Genomic DNA, 27,691 nt, shown 5'->3' with positions numbered 1-27,691 from the left:
GTGGGCAGCAGGCAGTCAGGCAGCAGCAGATGGCAGGTGGGAGCATGCTCGGGGCTCTGGGGGGGCAGTAATTCGGCCTTCTGGGCAGGAGCGTGGTCTTCAGTGTGCTTACGCGTGGCCAGCTTGATATTGAGTGATTTGGCACGTGAAAATTCTGCACGTCAGTAATTCGAGGAAAGGCCCTTAGCGCGTAAGCGCGTCTGCACGCATACGCAATTTCATTGGACAGAAGGCCCCTCAAGCGCAAGCGCCCCTGTGACGTGACGCGCACAGGCGTGCATGGGAATTTCAGCGCGCGTGAAAAACTGCACGTCCGCGTGTAATCCAAGGAAAGGGCCCATGCGCGTAAGTGACGTGACGCGCGCAGGCGTTTCCCTCAGCACGGGTTAAAGGTGAGCGGGCCCAGCAGTTTGCTGTACGTTCCTTTCGTGGAGGCCGACGTGTGTTGCTGCTTCCTGTTGTTTCGCGCGCCATCACAACTTCACAGCTATCAAGGATGTATCTCTTCTTTTGGCGGGGTATTGGCTACGCGTGTTTTTCTGCATCACGCTAGTCAGACGGTGAGTCGCACACGCTCTTTTTCCCATTGCGGATGCCCCTGTGTATCGCACCCATTTTCGATGTCGTAGTAGCCTGCGTGTCCCAAGCGTACGCGTTATTCGTGTTACTGGGTGCCACCGCGTACTCCGGGAGGTTGAATCCACGCACGTAGACGGCAGGGTTGCATGCACGGTTTTACTGCAGTTTTGGGGTGGCTGAGCGTTGCGTGACCCGTCACTACATCACCGGGGTCACATACAGCCTTGCAGGTGCAGGGGGGCTGTTAAAATCCTGCTTCCCACCCCCTTCACCCCAATTGCCCAGGTCAATTGTGGTGTACACCTCCCATTGGCACCACTCCATCTGTGCCGACACTACTACATCTGTGCCATGGTTGGGAGGCCACCAAAGGTGAGGGGCGCCTCAGTTGGGCATCCTCCTCGTGGCGGGCGTGGTCGGGGACGTGGCCGTGGTGACCAGGGAGTAGGGGGACTCCAGGGTGTCCAGGGCGGCCACAGAGGGGGAAGAGGCAGGGGTGCACCACTTGGGTACAATGTTGTGCCATGTATCGGTGCAGTCATGCCACCACCCCCTGTGGTTCCGGGGGATGCAGCTTCTGCATCTGGCACTGGCGCCCGTGTGATCCAGCAGTCCGTTCCATCGACTGCCACGGGCCCAAGGGTAGTGGTAGCTGCAGGTGCAGCTGTGGACACCGCCACCCAGGCTCAGGGTCTGCCAGCGCAGGCTGCGTTGGCACTTGAGGAGCCCTTGGTAGATCTCCAACAGGCCAGGAGGGAAACCATAGGGGCAGGCCGGGCTGCTCAGACCTAGACACGTGTCCCTGGGGCAGTCATGTCATCTGCTGCCCTGAACAGCCGGGTGTTGGCAAGTGCAGGGGCAGATGCACCCAACAACACCCCAGTTGTGAGTCTGCCAACCAGGACCGTTGCGGTCAATGACCCTGCCACAGCTGATGTTGCTGCGCAGGGTCCATTAGTGGGCACCCAGCTGCCACTGACACAAGTCAGGCCTTTGGTCGTCCCTCCACCTGCCACTCCCTTGGCTCAATCCACCTGACCCACTGGCCATACTGGTCAGGGCTGCATTAGCCAGCCACGGTCTGCGCCACAGTCCAAGAGGAGGAAGGTTGCACCTGCAGCACAGGCTGGGACCCCATCATACACAGCCACGACCTCCTGCACGTCGAGGAAGAAGCCTTTCTGCAAACAGGAACTGGACTTCCTCGTGGACTACGTGCGGGCCACAGCCGTGACATGCTAGTGGGTGCCAATAGTCAGACTATGGCTGCCCAATGTGACACCCACTGGAAGCATGTTGCGGAACTTGTCAGTTCATTCGGCCATGAGGTGCGCACGGCGCAAGAGTGCAAAAAGCGTTGGAATGACATCAAACGCAGCACTAAGGCTAAGCGTGTCTCTAATTACAACTTGACTGTGGTGACTGGCGGGGGGCCTGCACCAGAGGAGGAAAGGCTCACTCCGCATGAGGCACTCGTTGCGGAGTTCATACCACCTGAATTGGTCGAAGGAGTGGGAGAGATGCTGGACTTTGATGCCCAGTCCAGTGAGTGTTGATGCGTGTTTGTTGAGGACATGTGTGTTTCACTTGTGGGATGTGTTGTGCATGATTGCCACTACATGTGACGTGTACATGGTTCTGATGTGTAAGTAATGCAATGCTTCCGTCATGCATGTCTCCTCTGCCTGCATGCGGGGACTCCATGTAGGCATGCTCCCTTGCCCCTCCTCCACCACTCTGCACCCCAGTTCCACCTTTGCACTGGTGTTCTTCAATCTTGCAAATGTGTACTTTCTTTTTCATGCGTCCTGTGTAGATGCTAAGTTCCAGCGTAGAATCTGCCAGACATATGCCGTGTGGTACAGCCTTAGTACTTGATGCAGGGTATCTCACTTGTACTGTGCATAGGTCAGATGTCCCGCAGGGACATGAGTGCCCATTCATGCTCCATGTGCATTGCAAGCATGCCCCTATGTGTCCTTGACTGGATGATCACTGTAATACAAGTCCTTGGTTACATACATTGCCTGCCATCTCATCAGCCTTCCCATGTCAACTGTGGCTCAGTCCTGCGTTGCACACATGTTTAGGGTCTGACAATCTGTGTGGCTCACAGGCCTCAGCCTGTTCAATGGCCAATGACTCTGTCCAACTGTTGTTGTGTCTTCTTCACACATGGGCGGAATCCAGAGTTTTCATCATGTGTCCTGCTTACTGTCCCAGCATCATTTGCAGTGTTGTCACTTGAATCACATTAAGCTGTTGATGCCAGTCAACACTGCCGGTCAATACACAGGTGTATGGTCAGCCTTTTGATACCATGCTAGGCATCCCTGCTTTGGTACTGGGGTGGAGGGGTGCTTGGCTTCTAGATATGGTACACATTGAATGCACAATGCACGTGATGTCTGAATTTGACACTGCACTGCCTTCACATTTCCTGGCACACACCATGGAGTCCTTGTACATGTAGGTAGAGAGTGGCGTACACATTTTCTGCACTGCATAGACCCACTTCCATGGAAACTGCCACCTTTCAACAGGTCTGATCACAGAAGCAATTCAAAGTTGACCCAGCATGCATGGCAGGTTATATGTTGTGTGTCACATGTCTGCCTGGTGCGTTTGCTGTCAGTGTGTGTGTGTGTTGTGTGCTTCTGACATGTGTAGTGACCTTTTTTCTCTCTATTATTCAGGTGATGATGCAATGGAGGCGGAGGATGGTGTTGTCATGCCAGACACAGGGTTGTTACTACTAAATCAACCCGGCACTAGTGTGGGTCGTGGGGTGGTAGGCCACGAAAACCCCCAAGTGCTACAGTCCATCTTGTCTCTGGCTGCCTATGAGTCCAGCCTTGATGACGACTCTGACGTCCATGTTGAGTTGGATGAGCATCAAGTCCATGTGTCAGGGGTGAGTGATTCTGATGTGGACACTCCTCTGTCTGCGACACCTGCACGGAGGGATCAGACAGTCTTGGTTCCTCCGCCCGTGGTGGATCGGGACGCAAGGTCACCCTCTACACCAGTCACTGATGTGCCTGGGACATCACGTCGACGGGGGCATGTAGTCGTGCAGCCGCGGGCGGTGCCAACACAGCGAGGACCCCCGGTCCTTGGGTCCCGCAGGGGTCAAGCCCGGCTACGCGGTCGCCGCGTGCAACCGCAGTATACTGAGTGGGAGCAAGACATGACTGCCAATTCAGAACGGCAGGGGGCAGCAATGGAGAACATCGCTGAGAGCATGGAGCGTGTGGCCCGATCTGTGCTCCACCTGCTAGGCAGGTGCTTCTCCAGCAGCAGGCGGCCGGTCCACGGCCCGCTCGCTCAGGCTGGGCATGGCAGCCTCAGACAGGGCACGCCAGGCTGAAATGTCGTCTCTGCGTCAAGCAATTGCTGCTCACGCAGAGGCGCACATGGATGCCCTGAGGGAGGAGTATGCTTCCCTCAGATCCACTCTGGGTGTCCTTATGATGTCCGAGTGGCAGCAGGCAGAGGAGAGGTTTGCACAGCTTGAGCGTACCATCTCGGCTGAGCTACAGGCTTGCCGGGAGATGCAGCGGTTGTCCAGCATGGCCTTGCAGGAGGAACTCCGTGTTACACGTGCTACCTTGCAAGAGGAAGCACGTGTATCACGTGAGGTTCTGCATGCAGACCTACGTCACATCGCCACACAGAACCAGGCTCACCCGTCCGACAGACTTGCTGCCGACGAGGGGCAAGCTGCGGCTAGGCTTGGCCAGGCTACTGTGCCACATCCTCCTTTACAGGATGATCCAGACTCGGATGACCATCTATCTCCCACATAGGTCGGGCTGTGCAGGCGTTGAGCCCATGGAGGTTTTTTTTTTGGCTCAGCATCATCGCATGTGGATGTTAAGCAGCACCCTGTGCCTCCCCCCTCCTGGGTGCCTCCCCTCCCCCCCGGGTCGTATGTGGCCATTTTTGATTTTTCTTTTAGTTTAGTTAGTTAAGTTTCTGTTTGATAGTTAGTTTAATTAGGTAATGTAGGTTTTCCATAGTTAGTGTAATTAGTTAATATAGTTTAAAATTGCTTGTCTATTGTGCTTTCATGAGACGGTGCGGTGCTTTGTGGCTTTTGAAGGCATCCACTGCCTGTTCCAGCTGGGCCCTTCAGGCTTGTCTTGTGTATGTGTTTGCTGCTTGGGGTCCTTGACTCACATATGCCACTCCTGCCTCTCTTATCCATGGGCTCGCAAGAATGGTTCGGTGTCACAACCTTTTACACAAGGGCTTTGGACTGTCATATCTGTGGCATGTCTGGTGCTGTGTGACTTGTGTTTACACCCCTAGTGGGGATGATTTTGGTGTTATTGTCCACTGTTCAGCTTTTGCTAGATGGGGTGTTTCATGATTAATGTGTACATTCATTGCTATGCATTGTGTAGTATGTTTCTTATCTTTACTGTACACGTGCTTGTTGCAATTCATGCTGTAGATAGTGTTCCACACTTTGGATGTGAAAGACGGACTGATAGTGTGATTTATGATGTGACTCTCTGACATGGTCAAGGTAATGAGATGCCTGAAGAGACACACACAGATGACTTTGAAGCATTAATCATGTGTTTCATGTCCTTTCTGCAGGGGGATGAGCCTCCAGAGCACCTTTGCCAGCGGACATGGCCCATTGGACGATGGAATTCTGGACACATTTGTTGGTGCCCACATGCACATGTGTGCACAAGCAGAGGCACAGGGATTGCAGACCTACATCCTAGAACTGCTGACGTGTTCCAAGGAACTCCAGGCAAGGTGAGCAGCACAGGGGGGCCACAACACAGCAAAGCTTGCACCAGGCGAGTTGCACATGCAGGCTTAGTCACAGCACTGAGGGTGAGCTTGGACGAATATTGGTGTTGAAGCACACAATGCAGCTCAGATGTGTTGGTGGACTGATGGTTGTTGATTGTAAGGTTGTCTGGGACACCTGCAGTGGCAGTGGCACATACCCTTCGGTACACCAAGGTCCATCGAGGCACTTGTATCAACCATGTAGCCTTCCGAGACATGGAAAGGGGCAGCTCACAGGGACATACAGCAAGGGACATACTCGGGTGCAGTGCATTTCATTTCCATGTACATTGTGATAAATGCACTGCCAACTTTGTTTCGGTCATGGTGGTACACAACTTGCTCTGAAGTCAAGGCTTGCTATATGGGTATGTCTGCTTACCCAGGGAACATTGCATGTTGTGTGAATTGTGACACATTGGTGTTCCATTTGCCACGCACCCACCGGCGGCTGACTTACTGCATTGACTGTGTATGACCCATCACAGGGGTAATGTTATATATGGGTACGAAGCATATACACCAGATTGTCTGTTTGTAGAGTAGTTTGTTGCTATGGGGCATGTTTGGTGGTGTGTTTTTGTGTAATTGGCACGTACAGGTTGTTGACTGTGGCTCTCTTTGCAGCATTGCAGTGCTCCTGTAACCAGACATGAGAGTGCGCAGGCAGGAGGCCAGCACTCAAAACCAGAGCTAAGTGTCTTGTTGTTTTTCTTTCAAACTGCTCTGCATAGGCTTGATGGGGGTGCACTAATGCATGGATGCATGTGTAATTCAATTTGGTATGTTTTTTTCCCCCTAATCACCCGGAATCCTATGCAATTTTGAACCCTGTACCCTCTACCCGGTGTTACTGCTTTCCGTACCTATCCAAGCAACGTTCCCTAACCCTCTTTCCCCGCTGGGGTTGCGGATGCCTGTGTAAGCCCCAAACTTGCAGGCGCCAAAACCCTAGAGGGGGTGGTTGGTTTGTGCCACTCCTAAGCCTGGACTACATAAGGCCATGACAATGATGTCCATGTTTGTTTGGATTGTGTATGTGTTCATGCAGGTAGTACATTTTCGTGCATTCCCTACTTTCATGTGTCATTCCTCCTCCCCTCTCCTGCCACTCATTCCAGTTATCCAGTGTGCCAACACCTGTCCCAACTGCATATCCCTGAACCTCCTTCCCCACCAGGGTCTCAGGGGCCTGTGTGAGTTTGACCTTGCAGGCACCCGGGACACGGTGGGGGTGGTTGTTTCGTGACACTCCCGCGCCTGTACACGGGACCTGTGACAGTACACATCCGTTCATGGTGCATCATTCTATGTTATGTACCACACATGGTTCACATCCTGTTGTGACATTGTTTTACTGTGCTACCTTGGTTGTTGCATCATTGTGGTAGTACTTGGCCTTTGTGAGGTACTGCTACGTCAAGTCATCTACTGGAGGGTGTTCTGGTTCGTTTTTATGCCTTGGATTTTGTGATTTTGGAAATGAGTGTGGATTCTGAGGGTGCAGGCACCTTTTTACACACAAGGTGGGAGATGGTGACGAAGGGTAAAGGTGATCCTGTGGCCAGGTGGAATTGGGGGTTGAAGGCTCCATGACCCAGGTGCAGTTGTTCAGTGGGTCATGGTCATTTGTGAGGGAGGGGGGGGGGCTGTTGTTGATAGTTGCCTTGCCCTGTAGTGTGATGGGAACCCTGACATTGTAATGGTGGTATCCTATGTACATGTTGTGTTCTGCTGATCAATGCCTGTTCATGTGTTGTGTTTACCTTTCAGGTGCGAGGGGACAGTTGTGGTTTGACATGCTGGGGTGTACATGGTGAATGTTCACATGTGATGTGTAGAGAACACTGATGGTCACTTGATTGCACATGCATATGTTGAGTGCATGTCCTTGCTGACCCACACACTTGCACTCTGATGCACTACATGTACTACCACCCTTGCATATCCACGTGTACACTGTTTGCCTTCTGGTGCCCACTGTGTCCCTGCAGCACATGTTCTGTGACCAATTATGGATCCTGTACATGCCTAATTTGCTTTTTGATGTGGTCTGTCGCTTAGATGTGATGCTCAGGGTGTGCATCACACACAATGGCTGTTCACTGTGCTGTGCGCTGAGCAGTGTGTTGCAGGAGTAGGACACAGCACACAGAAGCTGCAGTGTTGATTTTGCAATGCACAATGTGCATGTAGACAGGCATTCATTGTTATGTTACGTCTACGCCCACCCAGAATAAGTCATTTCCAAATGTAATGCATTTGGAAATGACTTATTTTGGGTGGGAGGTTGTTGGTCAGTCATTTCATCTGATTCCAGGTCAGGCATCATTGTCTGATGCCACTGTACATTTTGGATATGGCAATGTGTACCTTATTGTTACTGTGTTGGTGTATGGGTATTGCTTGCCATGTCATGTTGTGGTTTGGGAGGGTTTGAGTGACATAACAGTGATGGCCATGGCCTGTTTTGCAGGTGTGTGTGATTCACACCTTGCATGTCAGGGTCATCCGCTTCTCAAAGCAACTAGCTGGGGGTAGATTTCTCTCCGCGGCAGAGCCCTCCCTCTGGAACAGCCTTCCTGCCTCACTGGAACTTGAGGAGAACCATCTCCGGTTTCGGGAAGCACCTCAAGACCTTCCTCTTTGCTTCTGCTTTCTCTCTGCCTCTCCGTTGCAAAATTCTTCACTGGAACTGCACTGGATCTGCAACTGGGCCACTCTCACTGACCTCGGTCCCTGGCCCAGTCACTCTCCACTTGCACTGCCTCCCTGGCAACCCCTACACTGCGGTACTGTCTCTCTATCCGTACAACCCCCCCTTCCCAGCACTTGTCTGCACTTACCTTTGCAGTTGCCACCAGCTGGCCTATGTATTTGTTTTTTGGTCTACTTACCCTGTACTGCACTCCCCCCCTCCCCTTCCCCTTGCACTTTTCCCTTCCCCCTACCCCTGCACTTGCACAATCTAAATGACACCTGGCCTAGTAGTACCGTTGTCTGTCTTCCCTTATTCCCCACTCCCTGCCTCATCGCACCTTGAAATACTTGTGTATAGGCCATATCATGTCATGTCATATGTGTGCCTTTTGGTCACACAGGATAGCTTGTGTTTAAGTAGCTAGGGATGCAGACAATGTGGCACTTCCATGGCAACTATCTCAGGGTGGTAGGGTTGTGACAGTTGACTGTCTCTTTGTCATCATCGATTGTCACCTGGTATGTGCCAGGCCTGTGTGCACTCCGCAGGGGTGGGAGTTTAGGTGAAAAATGTGGCCACAAGCTGGGTCCGGGCTTCCTCGCCACGTAGCCTGTCCCCTCCCATGGGCAGCGCCTGTGCCTGTGGTTGGGGATGTGGGGGCACCACCATGTCCACCGGGACGCCCTGTCGTGTTGCAACATTGTGCAGGACACATGCTGCCACAATGATCCTGCACACTACTGGTGGTGCATAGAGTAGCTGCCCGCCAGAGCGGTCAAGGAAGCGGAAACGTGACTTGAGCACTCCGAATGTGCGCTCCACTATGGCCCTGGTTGCAATATGGGCGGCGTTGTATCTTACCTGGGGTGGTGTGGTGGGGTTCCGGATTGGCGTCATCATGTGGTTGCTCAGAGGGTAGGCACTGTCCCCTGGGGAGGTGTAAATGGTTGTGATTATTGGGGTTTGTTTATTTGTGTGTGTGACATGCATGCATGTGCAAGGGCATTTGTACTCACCTAGGAGCCATGTGTTGCCATGCTGCCCAGCTTCCAGGGCCCGGCTCAGGGCGGACATTCTGTATATGAAACTGTCATGGGTGGAGCCAGGGTAGTTTGCATAGACAGAGGTGATGATTCCCTTTGCATCGCATACCACCTGTACACTGATGGTATGCCAGTGCTTGCGATTTCGGTAGATGTGCTCAGTTGCCCTAGGTGGACGTAGGGCCACATGGGTGCAATCTATGGCACCGAGCACTTTGGGGAAGTGTGCCACCCTGAAAAAATCCAGGACAACGGCCTGCCTTTCTGCGGGTGTTCTGGGCATGTATATGTGCCTGCAGACTGAGGGGCGCGCTGTCATGATTGCCAGTACCTGGTGTAGGCAGTGTGACTGCGTGGCCTGTGAGACCCCACCCCCACTATGGCAGTATTCCGCTGAAATGACCTAGTGGCCAAAAAATGCAGGACATTGAGCAGCTTCTCCAAGGGGCTCAATGCTTGGGAGCAAAGGGTGGGGGATGTAAGGTCATCTTCCCACTCCCTGACCAGGTCTAGGATGATGTGGGGTGGTAACCTATACCTGCCATAGACCTGGTCGTCAGGCATCCCACAAAGGCTTGTCCGTGGTGCGAAAATGCGTGCCCTGGCTATTCTCCTCCTCCTGCGGTGTCCCACGATCAGTGCTGCGACAAATGGGGCATTAATCGTAGCTGTATATACGTGTTTGCGCGCACTTTTATACTGTGCGCGGGGACGCTTCCGCTGCCTTCGTGTGGCGGACGCGTTGACGCCTGTGTGCGTCTTTTGCCGTGCGCGGGTTTCCCGTATTCGAATCCATGAATACAAGTTGTTCGCGTGCGTGTGGGCGTTCCATGTAGTTCCCTGCAGTACTTCCCAGGTTATGCCTTTTTCACGCGTTATTCCCCATTCCGCGTGTTACGCCCACTGTTCTGCCCACTTTGGTTGTGTGCGCCGCGCTATGTGCGCTTTTGCTGTGTGCGTAGCGCACGCTGTGTATGCCTGCGTGCGCCATGGCTGGATTGGGCGAACAGACAGCTGGAAACATGCGCAGCGTCTTCCTTGCATCGCACACGTGCGCGTGTGCTGCGTTTCTCGCGCTTGCGCTACCTTGCGCCTGCTTGCGCTGGGATTTTTGCCGCACGTTTGCTCCATGAATCGACCCCTTAATCACAATCTGTACCATCTAAACATCAACTAAGGTGTCTGCGCATGTTCTTTCATAACTCAAATTCCCATGTTCTCCATGTGCAGACCCTAATTACAAAGGCAGCACTTTCCCAAACCAGAAGTTCCTGTCCATTAGAAGAATGGAACCTTGTGGCAGGTACATGCGGGAATAGTAGCTGTGAGCTCATCCAATATGGTGAATGCAAGAGAAGGAGTCTCACACTATGTCCGCTGAGTCAAGATGAAAGGGTGTGATGTTGTTACATCGCAACACTTTTTTTTCACTGAGTTTTTTGCCAAAAATATTCAGCCGAAAAAAAACATCGAAAAATATGGGTGGGGGGAATATAAGTTGTAGGAGTTTGGGAGCAATAAGGACTAAATAGGAGGAAAGGGGTTTGGGGCGACTCCCCAAAATAAAAAATGAAAACTGTCGATGAGTTTTTTTTGCAGAACATTTTCAGCATAAAACCTGACAATCTAACAACATAGAACCAGTGAAAGAACCAGGGCACAAGTGTCACAACCTGTGCATGTGTGTTGGCCATTTACCTAAGAATCTTTCGAACACATGGGCATCATTTTCGGGAGGGTCAGGGGTGTTTGTACCCCAACTTTTGTGGCACATCATTTTCTCCTACTCATTTGGCAAGGGCCCCTTTCATTTAGATGTCATGTCCCCCCCAACATTTTCAGCAAAGTTACTCCACCGTTCACGCATGTTTTCTCTACAATGAATGAATGAATAACTGCACATCCTGGGTATCATTGGCTGACAACACTACACGTCCAACGATGAAGCTCCTGGACCAAATGAAACAGACCCCAATTTGGAAACTGTGGCCATGTCACCCTGCCATTCACTTTACAGACATAGACATATGTGAACAAATGTCACAATAACTATAACCGTTTCGTATGGAGTACATTCAATGGATATCGGGATATTATATATATATATTGCACCTTCTATGTATACCACCCATGTAAACACCATATTACTGAAACATGTGTCACTGACTGTCAATGTTCTGTGCAAATGAGTAAGTACAGGGCAGTTCCTCCATGTCCTGCTACATCCATACATTCCTAAAAATTACATCAAGTTGATGTGGGTTTTATATGTGCAATGTATGACGCACCAAACATCCGAGAATCTACTATTGTTCTAATCTCACCATTATCACAACGATACATCTCAAATTTAATTTATTTAATACCATTTAATTAAAAAAAAACAACTTCTGGTTGTATAAACTTCCCAAAATCCCATCTGCATAGAGTTTATAGCATTATACTAATAATATATCAAAGTGCTACAGTGTCATGTGAACATGAAGTGCATACACTCCATAAAGTACATAACAATAATATGAACATTCTACCCACAGTGCATACATTAACATTACATAATTACCTAATAATCTGTATGCAATACTAATTTTTGAACTTAACAGGTGATATCATTTCTTACATCATTATATGATACATATTTGCCAACTCTCACCATATTTTGAAGCCTGTAACTTTACATAGGACGCTGCCTAATCTATTTGACCAACATGCGCACATTTCTGTCAGATTCATGCAATTAGTACACATACATTCTATAGGGGACATTTTTAATCTTCTTGACTTCTATTTCAAGGGTTTGATTTTCTATGAGTTATTTCTACATATTTTATCCTCTCCCTCGAAACATAACAGGACATTATATTGTGGTTGGAGACTACTTTTAAATGCAGTAGGGAAACTTAACTCATTTATAATAACTCTCTGGGTCAAGCTCTCAGTGCAGTACTCTGTGTCCTATGTCTGCCATTCTCTGTGCAGGTAGGTTTACTTATTTCTTGATTTCATCACGGGCAAAAAACAACAAGACAAGGTGACTTTACTAATCACCCTACTCCAATTCCAAAACTCCTGGGAAACCATGGGTTACATCAGTTGTTAAAATACCTGTATCCTGTCCCTTTTTCTGGGTTTGGTGATTGTTTTGTGTTCTGTGGGATCATACATTGCACACACAACCCCCACATCAACCTGATGTCATTTTTTAGATGTAGTTGGAGGCCGGCCATTGATGTGTGGAGAATCTGGCAGCACTCCGGTGGTCTTGTGTAACATCCATGCATCAGTCACTCGCATGTGGATTTACACATCTGATGTGCACCTCATCACATAATGTATGAAATGGCATTGATATGATATGATATGATAGTTTATTTATATAGCACCTATACACAATGTGTTTCAAAGCGCTTCAAGGCAAGGGAGGGAACAAAGGATAATACAATGACAATCTTACAGGCCATGAACAGTAAGGATGTGAAATTAACTATCAAACTCAGCCTGACAACATTTCAGACAGTGCAAGAGCTAAGACATAGATAAGGAAGGGAGGGGGAGAGTGGGAAGGAAATGGAAACAGACAGGCGACTACCGTACTAGGCCTGACAACATTTCTGGTAGAGCTGGACAAAAACAAAAGGGGAGGGAGAGGGGTGCAGAAAGGGAGGGGAGAAACAAAACAAGCGACTATCATACTAGGCCTGACGACATTTCAGATAGTGCTGGAGGGGGGATGGGGAGGAAACAACAGTAATGGGAGGGTGGAGGAAACAGACGAGGTTGCTATCATGTTAGGTCCAAAACATATTCCTTTGAACGTAGCTATTCCTTCATAAAAACAAATTGTACGCATGAGGGGACATGTGATCCTCTCCCAGTCCACTCCTGAGAGCTCTATCCATTCCAAAGATCAGGTACGCAGTGATGGATAGTGCACCTTGTTGCACTCATAACAGCATCTGCAGGTCACTTTGTATTGCAAAGGTATGTAAGTGTTCTGAGGTTATCCAGGTAGTTTGCTCTGTCACATTGACCTATTTGTGATAGAACGACAAGGTAACACACATGCAGCAGGAAAATAACAGCGTAAAGAGCACAAACAGCACAAAGATCTTTACCACAACTATCGCAGCAGATGATGGACACACAGTCTATGCCACATCACCATCAAAGAAGCAGGCCTCACATCAATTGTTCTCTCCTTTCACCCATGTACTTCAGTCACAAAAGTATTAGGATATTGTAAGTGATTTTATATATAAAATATATCTCAGTTTTTAATGACTCGTTATGCAGAGAAATAACCTCTGCTCATTCTCACTCAGCCAGGCCCATTACACTCCATACCTCTGGGAAAAGAAACAGGCTGTTTTTGATCTGAATATTTTGTTGTATTTACAAATATAAATATACATGAAATTTAGTCCCCAATCCTTATGCTGGGAAAATCACCCAGAGTATTCCATACAAATACAGAGTGTCTACAGAAGAAAAATAACCTCCCTGCTTTTGTCTCACTAATTACTGCAGCGATAATACTCATACACATAACACATTTGTATTAAGGCAACTCTGAATAACCATTCTCAACAAAATGTACATCCTACATGAAATTGACATTCAAATTATCCTTGCTTGTGCTATTACATTTTAAGAGAAAACCTTTCAACATTCTCATCAGAAATGTACAATATATATTTCACTTCTCTAACACCATCAACAAGTATTGGCATTAGAGGAAAACAGTGGATTCCGATAAAACGTTCTCATTCTCAGAGTAATTCTAGTCTATATGTAGGGCAATGTTGTATTTTAGTTGGGCATTCATATCAAGTTCAGGATATGGGATGTTGAGCTATTTTTTTAAGTCTTGGGATTAGGATAGAAGTTTAGATGTTAAAGAGCGCAAAATTATGTTTAATTTAAAAAGTCACATAAACATGACAGTTTAAATTTGAGGTTGTAAAGGAATGAACTCTTTATTTTTACTTGCCATTAGGAGTCTGCTTAAGGCGGAGTCCTTTCCTTTCTGCATCATTTTATTTAGAAAAATAACACGGGTTATTTAAAATTGACATTTTTTTGGGAATAAAGTGAATCAACTAACCTCCTTCATATTCCACTTTAAAGGGTATAGCTGAATGTAGGATTTCTCTTTTTACGTAATCTATGGTTTCCATGGGTCAAGAAGTCTAGCAAACAATTCCCTCAAATTTGTGAAACATGCTGTACACCATGTTACAAACGCGGTCATAAATGATCCCAGTGAAAACTCAGGAATTAATTTATCCTGGCTACTGTCACAGCATATTATGTGCCCTGGACATCATGAATTCTGGGGTATTCTTTTTAAATACACCATCACAAAGTATTCTTTACAGCTCAGTCCCCATTCAGTAATATAGCTGATAAAAACATTACACTAAAAATGTTCAGTTGCTATCATGGATTTAGATAATTCTTGGGTTATACATCTGAATGAAACGGGGTTCATGGATACTCACGTTTGGGTTTTCATTTAAAGGTCAATACAGGTATAAACATGACCAGATGCAGGCAGCTCCAAAAGTTAAGCCCTGCTCCTAGTATGTTGTGTATTTTTAAAATTCCTCTGAGTCGATCTTGTTCTTTCTTGGCAAGACTACTGCAGCAGGCCCCCTCTGGAAAGGCCTTCTTAAGGGGTGAATTCCATCTGCTACATCCAAGGTTGTAGCTCTAATTGGCCCTTGACCTATCAGACAAGGACCTTTCATCTGCAGTTGTACCAAGCATTATCCTATTTCTAGTGGGTTTGGTCTTAAATAATTGATTAACTCTACGCTGGCAGCACAGTTTAATGTAACAATAGTTCAATGAAAATGCTTTATGCACGATTCTCTTCAGATATTGACAATCCCAATTATCTTCCGCTTTTATTTTGATTGGTCCAGTATATTTTGCCAGGTCACAATTGAGGTTTTCCCATCCGGACATATGATCAAATTGGACTGACATCTTTTTTGATCCCATAACGTCTCCTATGGGCATATCGAGGCCCAGATCATTGGTATCACATTTAAATTCAGCATCTGCAGTCATCCTTCATGTTCAAATACTTTCTAATACGAGAAAGGTATTGAATTTAATAATTCAGACATATAATATTGGGTGTTTATAAGAATATGGTGGAAAACGCTTGACTGAATTCAACTCTGTATTCAATGTTTTAATCATTGAAGTGTTCACAAGTTATGGCCAAACATGTGATATCATTTTGGTGTCATGTAAATTAATACTTCCATTGTCCATTTTGTTCAAAGTTCACCTGCCTCCACAGAAAATAATTTTTAAATATAAACTATATGTTAGGCCTCTGAGATCCCTGGCCATAAACAAGACAAGTAAAAGATGGTTGTCTATTGCTGTGCCTATGTTCACCATGTCATGGACGGATTAGAAATTTGGTCTTTTGCGGAATTGATTAACAAAGAAACGGATATATGTACTTTTGATTTAGCATTTCTAGTTAACTGTAAGACACCACCAAAAAGGGTATTTTAGACTTAGACATGTGCTTTATTAATATTTTTTAAAAATTAGCATATGCTCTAAATACAGATGTGTCTTCAAATAAGCTAATGTATTTGTTTATCAATAATGGTCGGGGGGTTTTATGTGCATACTAGCTGATATATACGGCATTGCCCGGGCTTTCATTCCCTTATAGGTACAGGTAACTCTGCAAAATTTGGTGCAGATTGGTGAAACATGTGGAATTTTATAGGGAACATACACAAAGCGACAAACCCACACACACACATTTTCCCTTTTGCTTACATCCAGTCAAAGCGGTGGGGTGTTCAAATGACATGTAGCCAGTAATATTTGTAGCGTCCTAACAGGTATCTGTGCATAATTTGGTGCAGATTGGTGAAACGCTGTGTAATTATATAGGGAACATTGGCTTTGAAACAAACCCACAAACCCACACATTTTCACTTGTTATAGGGCGGCTATACAAAATTCTATTGTTAACTTTTGAATCGAGTAACGGATTTGACAGAAATTTCAAAAGTGATCAAAGCTCTGCGCCACCCCACCCCCCAGACTCCAGAGTTTTGTAAAGATTCATAAACACATAATAAAGATATTAAATGTCAAAAAGATTTTTTTTTAAAAAATGCAGCCTACTTCCTATTCATTTTCCCATAGACAAAAAAGGTAAATTTTTACCAAAGTGCACAGCCCAAACCGCTGGACGGATCTGAAACAACATGGGCACAAAGTGTTTAAAAGGGTGCTTTGCTTGGTTTGGGGTTATTCTGTGTTGTAGTTATTTAAATATTTAATGGAGAAGGGGGTGTCCCCTTACCCCCCAAAAATAGAGCTATCTCCCATGGTAAATTGCAGGATCATGGTTTTCAGAAATGAACCGACCGCCATCTTGTTTTTCTCTAGATGCCAGAGATACTTGCTGCTGTAGCCGAGATTATGGGAAAATGAAACACATTACAAAGCTATTAGTAGTTCAAGAAACATACAAATGCCTTCAGGTTATAGGTGGGGGGATGGCTAAAGGGCAAAGTGAAATTTGGGAGTTGGAAATGGTTCAGGGACACAAAGCTTTCTGTAACCTCGGGAATAGCCGCAAATAGCCGACATCTGAAAGCAAACTGTGTCACAGAAACAGCGTGTGTTCTGGGGTGAAAGGGAGAGGCAGGGGAGGTGAGGAGGCAATCTGGGGACTAGGGGCAGATGGCAAAGATGAGGTGGGTACTTGGTGATGGCCTGGGGGGGCAGGGAACCATTTCATTTCCAGCCATTTTGCCGATATTTGCGGCCATATCTGAGGTTACAAAGGACTACCGATACCCGCGGGTAATAGTAGTTCTGTATTCGCAGATATATGTTTTGGGGTGTCTGTGTTTTATTTATTTTTTATAGTTATTTTTATAGTAGTAGTGAGACTGTGGAGAAACACAGAAGGTAATTGTTTTAAAAATAATATTAAAATGATGTTTTTATTGTAGTTTTAGACACCCCATATACTGCAGTTTACTCTGTGTATTGTTTCTCATGCTATCACATTTTGAGCTTATTCATTTCTTTTTGGGGCCTACTTTATTGTCATTAATTTTGCTTTATTTAGCATTCTTTAATTTTAGGTATCATACATTACTGCTTGAGCTGTGTTGTGGTATATTGATGTTTTAAGTTTTGTTGTAGTTTTAAATCTGAACAGAGTCTGTCTCTTCTCAAGCAAAGTTTTGTAATTGCCGCTATGATAAAAGTCAATAAACTGTAGCCGCGGGTACGAGCAAAAATGTGTTTTTGCATATTTTATTATATTTGTGTATTCATATGTCATAAGTAGTCCTCAAAAGGACTGTTTTGGGGTACACTGAGTGTAGTATTTTACCACATCTGGATTATTGCTTTGATGTAATCAAGTAATACCCCGCTTCCTTCATCGGCTAGGTGTGCTCCATCATGTCTATAGAAATTGTCCACGTACAATCTTATGTTGTTGTTTGATATCCATGATTGGTTGTGGTCTCTCATGAATGCTGAAACTGATTTGTTAACATTTCTTCTGGATTTCTCAATTTTACCATTACATATGTTGGTCCATCTCCATTTTTGCCTCTGAATCAAATTGGAAAATATAAAGATGGTGTGAGGAAATAGTTCCATTAGTTTTGCCATGTCTTGTTTCAACGTTGAAGTAAGGGACACATCCCGTACATTCCCTTAATCATTGCCTCCAAAATGAATTAGTATGATCGTTGGTTGTCCTGTACTTCTGAGAGTTAACACTTTTGGAAAAACTTGGAACCAATGCATTCCCCGCAATCCAAACCATGTAATTGTAAAATCTCTGAAACCTAGGACAATGTTAATATTTAGTTGCTCACAAAACACCAGCAGCTAGAACAGCCAACTGTCTCCTATGAGCCACACAGTTGGAAACCAGCCATGATATCTGCAGTATTTCTCTGTTTTCATGAAAATGATTCCTTGCTTGAATTTTGTAGTAGTGTGTATGAGCAGGGTGTATTTGTTGTGTGTGTTTAGAAGTTTTTGATTGGTTGATGGTACTTTTGTGGTTATCCGTGGCTAAGCAGCAGCACCTGGTAATCACTGTTGTTAACTGCAGGTAGAGATGCCTCTGTGTCTTAGCCGCAGCTATTTGAAGACAAATGGTGCATTGTGTGTTTATGGTCGTATTGTAACCGCAGCTATTTGAGGACAAATGGCACATTGTGTGCTTATTTTCATTGGTAGTTGCGGATACACAACATTTTGTGTGGGTTAGGATCATATATGCACAGCGTGTTTCCAAGGGTTCGGGTTAGGCAGCAAATAGAGGAGGAGCATGGGGAGTGGAGGGGGATGGTATGCATGTTAGGGACACTTGTTCTCAGTTTGGGAGGGTGGAAATTCAATTTGAAATTCGTTTTAGCCATTAGCTGCGGCTATCGACAAACGTCCATGAACGGCTGTTGTTTCACCAAGTCTACAGATAGCACGTGCATAGGCGCATCTACACTTTTTGTTATTTAATTGGTTGTGAACATAGTTGCAGTTAATTTGTAGCTGCACCTATACATATACATTTTCTGTGCAATAATCATATTTTTATGTGGATGATACAGCACAGAATTGTATTTGTGTGTGTTATTTGATGTGATTATGTGTTCTCTTCTTCCATTTTAAGTTTTGTGTGGCAATTTAGTTAGATTTTTAGGTTTCATACAAATTAACGTGTAGCCACAAATACGAACTAGGGTTTGTAGCTTTGTCGAATAGCCGTGTCTATGAAAGATGCTAGGTGGGGAAAAACATTATTTCTGTCTGTTTCATTGTTTTTATTGGTCATTGTTACTTTTCTTTTTGTGTAACTGACTGTTATAGGTTGTGGGGAAAATATGCCATCCATTGTAGTCGTTGTATTGGTATATAGTTCTCTTTTTTGGTATTCATTTTGGAAAGTAATCCATAAGTCATTTTCTGCAGTTTCATCCTTTTGATTGCATAACTCTGCCTTTTTACATGGCAGGAGTGTGGGTGATGTGCAAGTAAGTGTTATTAAATGTATACATGTTTTACGGTTTCTTTGCAGTGTTGAGGTGTTAGTGCTAGTAGATGGTGTTTATTACCATGTGTTTCAACTGCTCTGATTGTGTGCCAAGTACTTTTTAAATGTATTTTTTACTTTCACTAACATGGACCTACAACATTAGATTTGTCAATCAGTGGCATATATATGTAGGCATTTAGTAGGCATTTAGTTTTTGTATTCATGTTAGTGAAGTTGAAGGTTTATTTGATTGTATTTGTTGTAATTCTAATTCAGTTTCAGCTATGCAGTACTCTTAGCTGTTTAGAGTTTGCTGTGAGATAGAACAATTGATGGTGTTTTGTAAATTCATTTTAGCATTTTCTTTTATTTTTATTTTGTTTTAGCTGTATCGTTTTCATCATCCCAGTGGATTTGCACCAGATGTTGGACAGTTAACTTTGGTGAAAGGGCAACCTATATTCACATCATAGTGGTACTCCTGGAGATAGGAGCAGCACATTTGTAGACAGTTTTGAAAAGCCTTCTTTTTGAACCTCTCTAGCATTTCTGATTGTTGAAATTGAGTGCTGCAGGTGTTTTAAGTCTCTGGTTTGATTCCAGAATTATCACTGTGGCAATGGCAGGAGTGTTGTGTCTGATGTGCTGATTATTCTGCACGTAATGCTTGAGCCCCATTCATTTTTATTTTGTGGTGCTTGTGTGCTTTTTGATAGGCATCATGCACATCTTTGTAGTGGATTGGAAACAGATGGTTTGACATTTATCAAATGTGGCTGCGCTCTTGACTACTCATTTGTGGCATCATCTACACATGACTTGCATCATGGAAAGATAAGGAGTCAGTAAAAGAGGAGTATGTGTAGTTGCCTTTTCTACTGAAGTTGAGGCTTCATTTGCAGTTGGTGATGTTGTTGCACTGGTGGATGGTGGTTGTGCAGTTGGCGCTAATCTCTGTCTATGCAAGGAATGGACTCCATGCATTTTTCTATTATGATGTTTGTGTGCTTTTTGCTAGTTATCATCCACATCAACCCAATGGACTCACATTGGATGGTTTATTATTATTGATGTTCTTAGGCTTTGATATGGAATTTTTGTTGCAGAATGTGCAAAGTATGCCCTCTGCATCTTTTCTGGAGCAGTGTTCTTTAACTTTAAAGAAGCACCAACTGTGAGAAGTGGGTTTCATTCTGGATGTCAACGGATTTGCAACCAAATCATTACATTATCACTACTGCTACTCTTGTGGTTGGATATGTTGGAATGTCCAACTGGGGAAGACTATGAACATGACAATATAAAAAGACAATAGCTCAATATTGCCAAGCATCTGTGTGGTGTTCATTTTTGTTTAAAAGAAAAATGTGTGTTCTATCCCTTGTTCTCCAATTTTACTTATCCTACCCTATTCTGTCTTGCTCTCCATGTTTACCTGACCTTACTCATCATTTGTCCTGTAACCACCCAGTTTAATGTCCTTTGTTTATTTTCACACAGTTTATACATCCTTGTTCTCCACGTTTACTCAACCTTCCCCATCCTTTGTGCTGTGACTAGCTAGTATGATGTTATTTGTTTATTTTCACCTTGTTTATATCTTCCTTTTTATTAAATTTTTACATTGTTGTATATTTCTTCCAATGGCCCAATGATTAGAATGTGGAAAGAGAACAACAGTGTTGTATGCACAAATGTTGTGTCCCAAATAGTGCATGTGATGCACTGTACACACAATATGAGGGTAACAAATAATTGCATATTAAATTGTGTGTTGTTGAACTGATCATGTTATTTCAGATATAAATATATGTTTTAAAAAAATATATATATGAATAGCACCGGCTACGCCATTGTCCCATAGTTTGTTGGGTGTTGTCGATGCAGGTAAATACAGCAACGACTGTCGGGTGGTCATAGCCACAAATTCAATTATTTTCACCCCTGGCTAAAGATGCAACGCGGAAAAAGCTGTCTTTTTTATGTGCCTTTTTTATTGTCTCTTTTGTCTTTAATTTGTTACACTCAGTTTACCAAAAAAATAGAGACACTCCTATAGCCCCGGCTAGATAACTTGGGGAACCATGGGGATGTTGGTAATCACAGCTATAGAACATTTTTCGAAAGAAATGTAATGTGGAATTTTTGTATGTGTATTGAGTGTGGTGTTTGTCAACAGTTATTTTGCCTGATTCATGGAACGTTTTCCTATAGGAGTGCTCCATTATAAAATACTTCCATGAATCAGGCTCATCATAATATTTAAAACACTTTTTATACATAATACATATAAGTGCACATATTTGGAAAGGTAAATAAATATGGAAAAACTTGTATTCATAACAGGTTTATTTTGGTTGGAATGTGGTTGTGGGTTTACACTTAATTTTAGGTTGAACACATATGACATCGTCTGCTGCTGCCCAATTATCAGAATGTTTACTCTACATGATTTGTCTTGAATTTTGAATATCTGTTTTCATTGATTGTATTTCTAGTTAGAGATTAAGCAATAGTCCTTTTACTTCTTTCAAGGAATCCATAATTTTATTTGAGGGTACCTGTTGTGTTGATTGCTGTTGGAATCCTCTTGAGACTTGAATCACTTCTTCATCTGTTTCAAAATATTTGAAATATTTGTAAACAATTCAAGATGTAACAGACTTTCGAATTGTATGTGTTTATTGTAAAAATCTTTGGTAGTTTTATAGCACGTAGATACATTATATATGTTTGGAGATTATGGGCCTCATTACACGGTAGGCGGAGGACCAAGGTGCTATTAGCACCTTGGTCCATGCCGGTAAAATACTGGCACCGCCTTGGAGGAAAGGGGAATTACCGCCCTATTCCGAGGTTGGCGGGGCGGTAATTCCCCCTTCCCCCATTGCCCTTCCCCATTCCCATTTTTGCCCCTTAGGGCTCTATGGGAATGGGGAAGGCGCTAATTACATTGCCACAAATTACAGTACCGTAATTAGCACCCTGGTCCCTTTGCGGGTTGGTTTTTAACACCTACTAAACAGCAGGCGTTAAAGTACCAACTCGCAAAGGGACCTCGTATTAAGGCGGTAAGGGTTTACCAGCACTGGTGCCCTTACCAGTACCGGTAAACCCTTACCGCCATCCATGTAATGAGGCCCTATGTGTTTTGACTGTCATATTTGTTCCTTTATATATAATTGTTAGTCTTATTTTGAATGAATATATAGAATGTACTTAAACAATCCTGATTGTGCTGCATTTTCTTATGGCACATTTTGTTCAGCATCTTGTTTTTTTATTTCTTCCTCTGTGGGATAATTGTCCATTTTGGTGTGTTAAAAGCAAATACTGCTTGACACTTCAGATACTAGAATTAGCAATGGAGGAAGGGTACAAGAGGAGAAAAGGTGTATGTTTGTATTTACTTTTTGATTGGTTATTCATTGTGTTATGGGTGGTTGCCAATAGGTTGTCAAGTAACTCAACTGATGTTCAATTGTTGAACCTATCAGAGAATGCATTTTTTGATAAATGTTTTTATATGTCAATGAACTAGTAGATTATATTGTATTGTTGTATTAAGAGTTTGTGTAGATAGTACATTTTTGTTGTTTGAGAGTGAGGTTCGTTTGTAGTAGATTGTAGTTATTTTTGGTGTCATGTTTTTGTATTGGATATTTCAAACATGCAACCAATTTCAGAAGTAGAACATGTTGATTGCTCAGAAGACTGTGGACAATTTGAGAATGGTGTTCATAGTGATGTTGAGGATATAGGTGATGTGTTGGGAAAACATTGAATTACAAAGTTTTTTTGTTTTTTTAAATATTATTTTAGATGCAGTGTTTGAAATTATTGAATTTAGAGGTTTATGCTGCCACTATGGAGACATTTTTTAACAGGGAACATCAGGTTTTTTTTTTTTTTTTTTTTTGCTTGGGAAACGACAATTAATCATCTCAAGAAAGAACATAGAGAAATGTTTGAAATTTTTTTGGACTTGTAATAAAGGTGAATGGCTTTTTTCTGATTGAAAATATATGTTTTGGTTATATGTTAGTTAAAGCACTGAAAGGCTCTTTTAAGAGCCATCCAGAGAACATTTGAAGTATATTGGAATAGGGAAATACCTTTCAAGTTTTTTTTTTGATAGCCGTGGCCACGAAAGCAACCAATGACATATCTGATCCAGTCAGGTGGATTGCAGACACGGTTTTCATATGTAGTCACTGGTATCAGAAAGTCAATGGCATGTTGTGTATTTTGTGGTCAGTGTAGCCACAAGTAATGTATTCCTGAGGGGGTTTAGATGCATTTATAAGCAAGCCAATGGAACGGCATGTATTGTGGGGAGAGTAGCAGCAACCATGATATTTTTTGGCCAGGTGTAGCCGTGGCTATGGTGATTTCTATTTCTATGCAGTGATCATGATGTTCCCTTGATTTACTTTACATACTTTCACATGTGTTTCTGATTTCATGCTCTTATATGTACTGTTATGTTGTTTAAATTGTTTCAGCTTATTTTATGTCTTTTTTAATGTGTAAAAAGGTTAGGGTAGTCGCGGCTACTGACGGTTTACCCAATCTGCGGCTATGAATGCTGATATTGTATGTTGAACTTTGTGGTGGGCCTTGCTACCCGTTAGCTGTAACCGCGGCTATAACCATTTGTGTTTTGGTGCAGTGATCATATTATATTATGGATATTTTAGCACAGAATGTGTTTCTGTTTGCATGTTCTCACCTGTTGGCAAGTGTGAATTACATTTGAAACCTTTGTGATATGTCTTTTTTGGCATTTTTGAAAAATATACATGTAGCCGCATCTGTAGGTGGTTTTCGTCCTGTAATAGGTGGTTATAGTCGCGGTTATGTAATTTGACATATTTAAAATACAAAAAGGTGTGTAAATGTTCTTCAAGGTATTCTTTGGAAGGATTTGTTGGGGTTTATTCATTGCTATATGTTTAAATAAAGATTTTTTGAGCATGCACTTGTTTGCTTTGTGCAGTCCTCTTTTTGTGCTAGTGATTTCTGAAAGCTATCTAAGTACTTTGGCATTGAGGAAAACATTATTATTTCATTTCAAAGACGTAATGGGTAATATTTCAATTTATATTGAAAAATATGAATTTATGCCCATGTGGGTTCCTCTTTGCATAAAGAAATTGATCCACACATAGTGGTCGCTGTGAGTATCCGTCAGTCGGTGCAATACTGGGACTTCACCCATTCCTGGAAGTAGGTTAGTAAAGTAAATTATACAATATGGGTTTTCATTATTGTTAATGTAGAACTCAGAAGTGTGCTACTTCAAAACACTCATTCACAAATGGATCTTAAGGTGAACATTTAGATCATGAATGGAAATGCATAATGTTTAAGTAGGAAATCAATCAATGGTATGGCTGTTGTCGTGAACAGGGTTTTTAACATTTTGAGTAATTGGGTGATGTTTGATTTACACACAGTGTACAGGAGGAAATTCCTAGATGTCACAAGCAACTATGGATGGCGGGAATCAAGACAGCTTTTTCCAGCTTGGAATTTAAAAACAAAAAGCCCCATGCCCAAATGGAACACGAAATAAGGTTAGTCCAGTTAATGAGTGGTGACTCTGTAAAACATAAATAATTAAAAAAGAAAACCAAACGCTTGAGGTTCTACACCTTCCACAAATCTCCATATATGTTTTTCATTTACAGAGTCTGGTTTGGAGCAGCAAATCTCTTTTTTATCGTGTGCAAGAATTGTTATTTATTTCTTTATTTTAATGGTCCACGTCCTAATGAAGGCCTTTGTAGTATTGGAGGAAACATCACGGATGAATGTATTCATTCTTAAATGGGCCAAAAAAATGTAGTGTCGACACCATATATTGATGTCAATTGTGTGACTGTTTCTTTTTTGTCATACTAAGGGGGGGGGGGCAGACCTCTGGTGGGTTATGTTGTATCCTAATTTGATGAACTATATATGTTAGGATAGAGAGTTAATTTATGAGAAAAAATGACAATGAAAAATGTTGATAAAAATGATATAAAACACTCATGTGATCAGTCGGGGTTTGTGTAAGAAATACAATCTATTAGATATCAGTGTTGTTGATTTTCCAAAAGTAGGACACCCATATATAATACCCACATACAGTCTATTGAAATTCTGTTGTATTTTATGGAAGTACTTTTTTGCCTATGGGATAAAAACAGTACAAAGTGGACATTCCATGGAAATTGAGGGATGCCAACGGTTACCACAATGTCTCACAGGAAAGGAGCAAGAATTGTGTGTGTTTTGTGTTTATTTTTGTTTCTTGAGTGCTTTACAACAATGTTCTTTACATAATAATAAAAATGGTACAAAAGTGAAAAATGAATCAGAAAAATCCTGTATATATTTTAGCAAGAAATAAGATAGTCGTTGATAAGAAAACTAAACGTAGGATAGAAAGAAAGATAAGGGATAGAGGAAAGGCATCCCACCAAATCCGAGCAAGTAGAGAAAAAGACCAGAAATTAGACCAGGCACAAGGGGGCGAGGAATAGTAAGAAAAAGCAAAGATTCAGAACAAAAAACACGTGTAGGGGAATAGAATGATATAAGTGAGGAAAGATACAAAGGAGAAAGATTAAGGAGAGATTGAAGACAAGACCAAGAAAGTTGAAGAGCAAGCGGGAGTGAAAAGGGAGCTAGTGCAGAGAAGTCAGAGCTGGAGAGATAGAGTCATAGAGAGAAGATAAGGAGAAACGAACACAAATAAAAGAGTTGTAGACAGAACAGAGATGGGACAGATCAATAGCAGGAAGGTTGTATACGAATAGTTCGAATGTCAATTGTTCGAATAACAATTGACCTTCTGCACAATTGACCACATTTAAATGGTCAATTAGGATATATATGCGGGGGGAAACCCCCCGCAGCCCCCCACCCAATCCAACCCCCACCCCAACCCCCCAATCCCCTTATATTATTATTACACCAACCCAACCCATAATATATATTAAAATGACCATACAGTCAATTGTGCAGAAGGTCAATTAGGACCCCTATTATTTGAACAATGGTGTCATTCGAACAATTGTAAATGAACAATTTGGGTAATACCAGCAGGAAGACCAAGAAGAAGACTTGCGCAATAGTAGAGAAGAGAAAAGACAAGAGAAGATACACAAATCTGATTTACATGAAACAAGACAAAGTGTCTAGCTTTCCGAATATTATTCAAGAAGAGTGGCAGAGTGCAGAAATCTGTGAGGAAAAAGTAAGAGAAGAATGAACAAGTATGCCAAGATACCGGGCAGATGAACAAATGGGTAGGGGAATAGGGGCCAGCGAAATAGAGACAGGAGAGAATGGATGAGGAATAGAAGTGGCAGGAAAGGAAAGAGACTCCATCTTGGATGGGTTAAGATGAAGAAGGTGAACAGACATCCAAGACGGGATTTCGAGGAAACAAGAAGTAATGGTGTTATGAATAGCAGGGGTTATTGCGTAAAACGTAAAAAATAGTTGTGAATCCTCAGCTTAAAAGTGATGGGGTAGGTGGGATTGGAAAAATCTATATTCAACCATAAAAAATGAACAGAACCATGTAACCAAGGATATCTATCTGATCTTCAAGAAAAAATCCAATAGAGGATATATTGCTCAGTGAATCCATTTTTTATGTCTTATCAGAAGTCCAGAAATGCTTGTCTTCTTCCACTAAAAGACCAATAAATAGCTCTCAAGGGTAGGCAAGTGAACATATGTCCATGCATGTGAACACATCTCTATTCCCATTTGCAGAAACACTACCTACATATGAACATGGCATGTAAAAAAAATGAATTGATGTTCTTACGTAGGCAAATAAATTACATGTTCAAAAATAAAAACATATACTCATTAAATGCATGTACTAGACAGCAACATTGATTAAATACACTCCAAAACGTCTTAGCAACATTGGTTTAGCCTTAAAACAGATCAAGGTGATGATGTAAATGTTGGAAGATATGTCTGTCTAACATGTTCTTCATTCATAGTATAGCCTAATATTGTTAAGCTCACAGAACAATCACAGCCTCATCATGTACTCCCTTATATGCAAGTGTATTTGTAGGATAATAAGAGCAGATGGGGGCTTGTAGGAATGAACAACAAGTTTGTCATGTTTAAATAAATAAATAGGTGCACAGTGTAGTGGGCAGCTTCCCCACAATATGCATCAGTGAAAATCTATGAGCATCCTGTGAGCTCCTGTCATGTGTCAAGGCTTGTGAGCCGGGAGTGCAGACCAAATTACTCTGGTTCCCAGCACATCAACACACACCAGTAGAGTGGGCCTGTTCTGTAGCATGTGCCTATTAAAATACCTGTCAGTGCCTGCAGGCACCTATTAGTAATAGAAATGTTCCAGGACGTGTGAGCTCAGAGGACAGAGGACATTAAATTGGGTCCCTGCTCATCACCACACCTCAATGATTTGGGTGGTTTCTATATTTTGGCTGAGAGCTAGGTTTGGAG

The sequence above is a fragment of the Ambystoma mexicanum genome, chromosome 5p (assembly GCF_040938575.1).
Source record: "Ambystoma mexicanum isolate Mex_15411 chromosome 5p, UKY_AmexF1_1, whole genome shotgun sequence".
Taxonomy (NCBI): Eukaryota; Metazoa; Chordata; class Amphibia; order Caudata; family Ambystomatidae; genus Ambystoma; species Ambystoma mexicanum.
Note: the sequence above shows the minus strand (reverse complement) of the source record.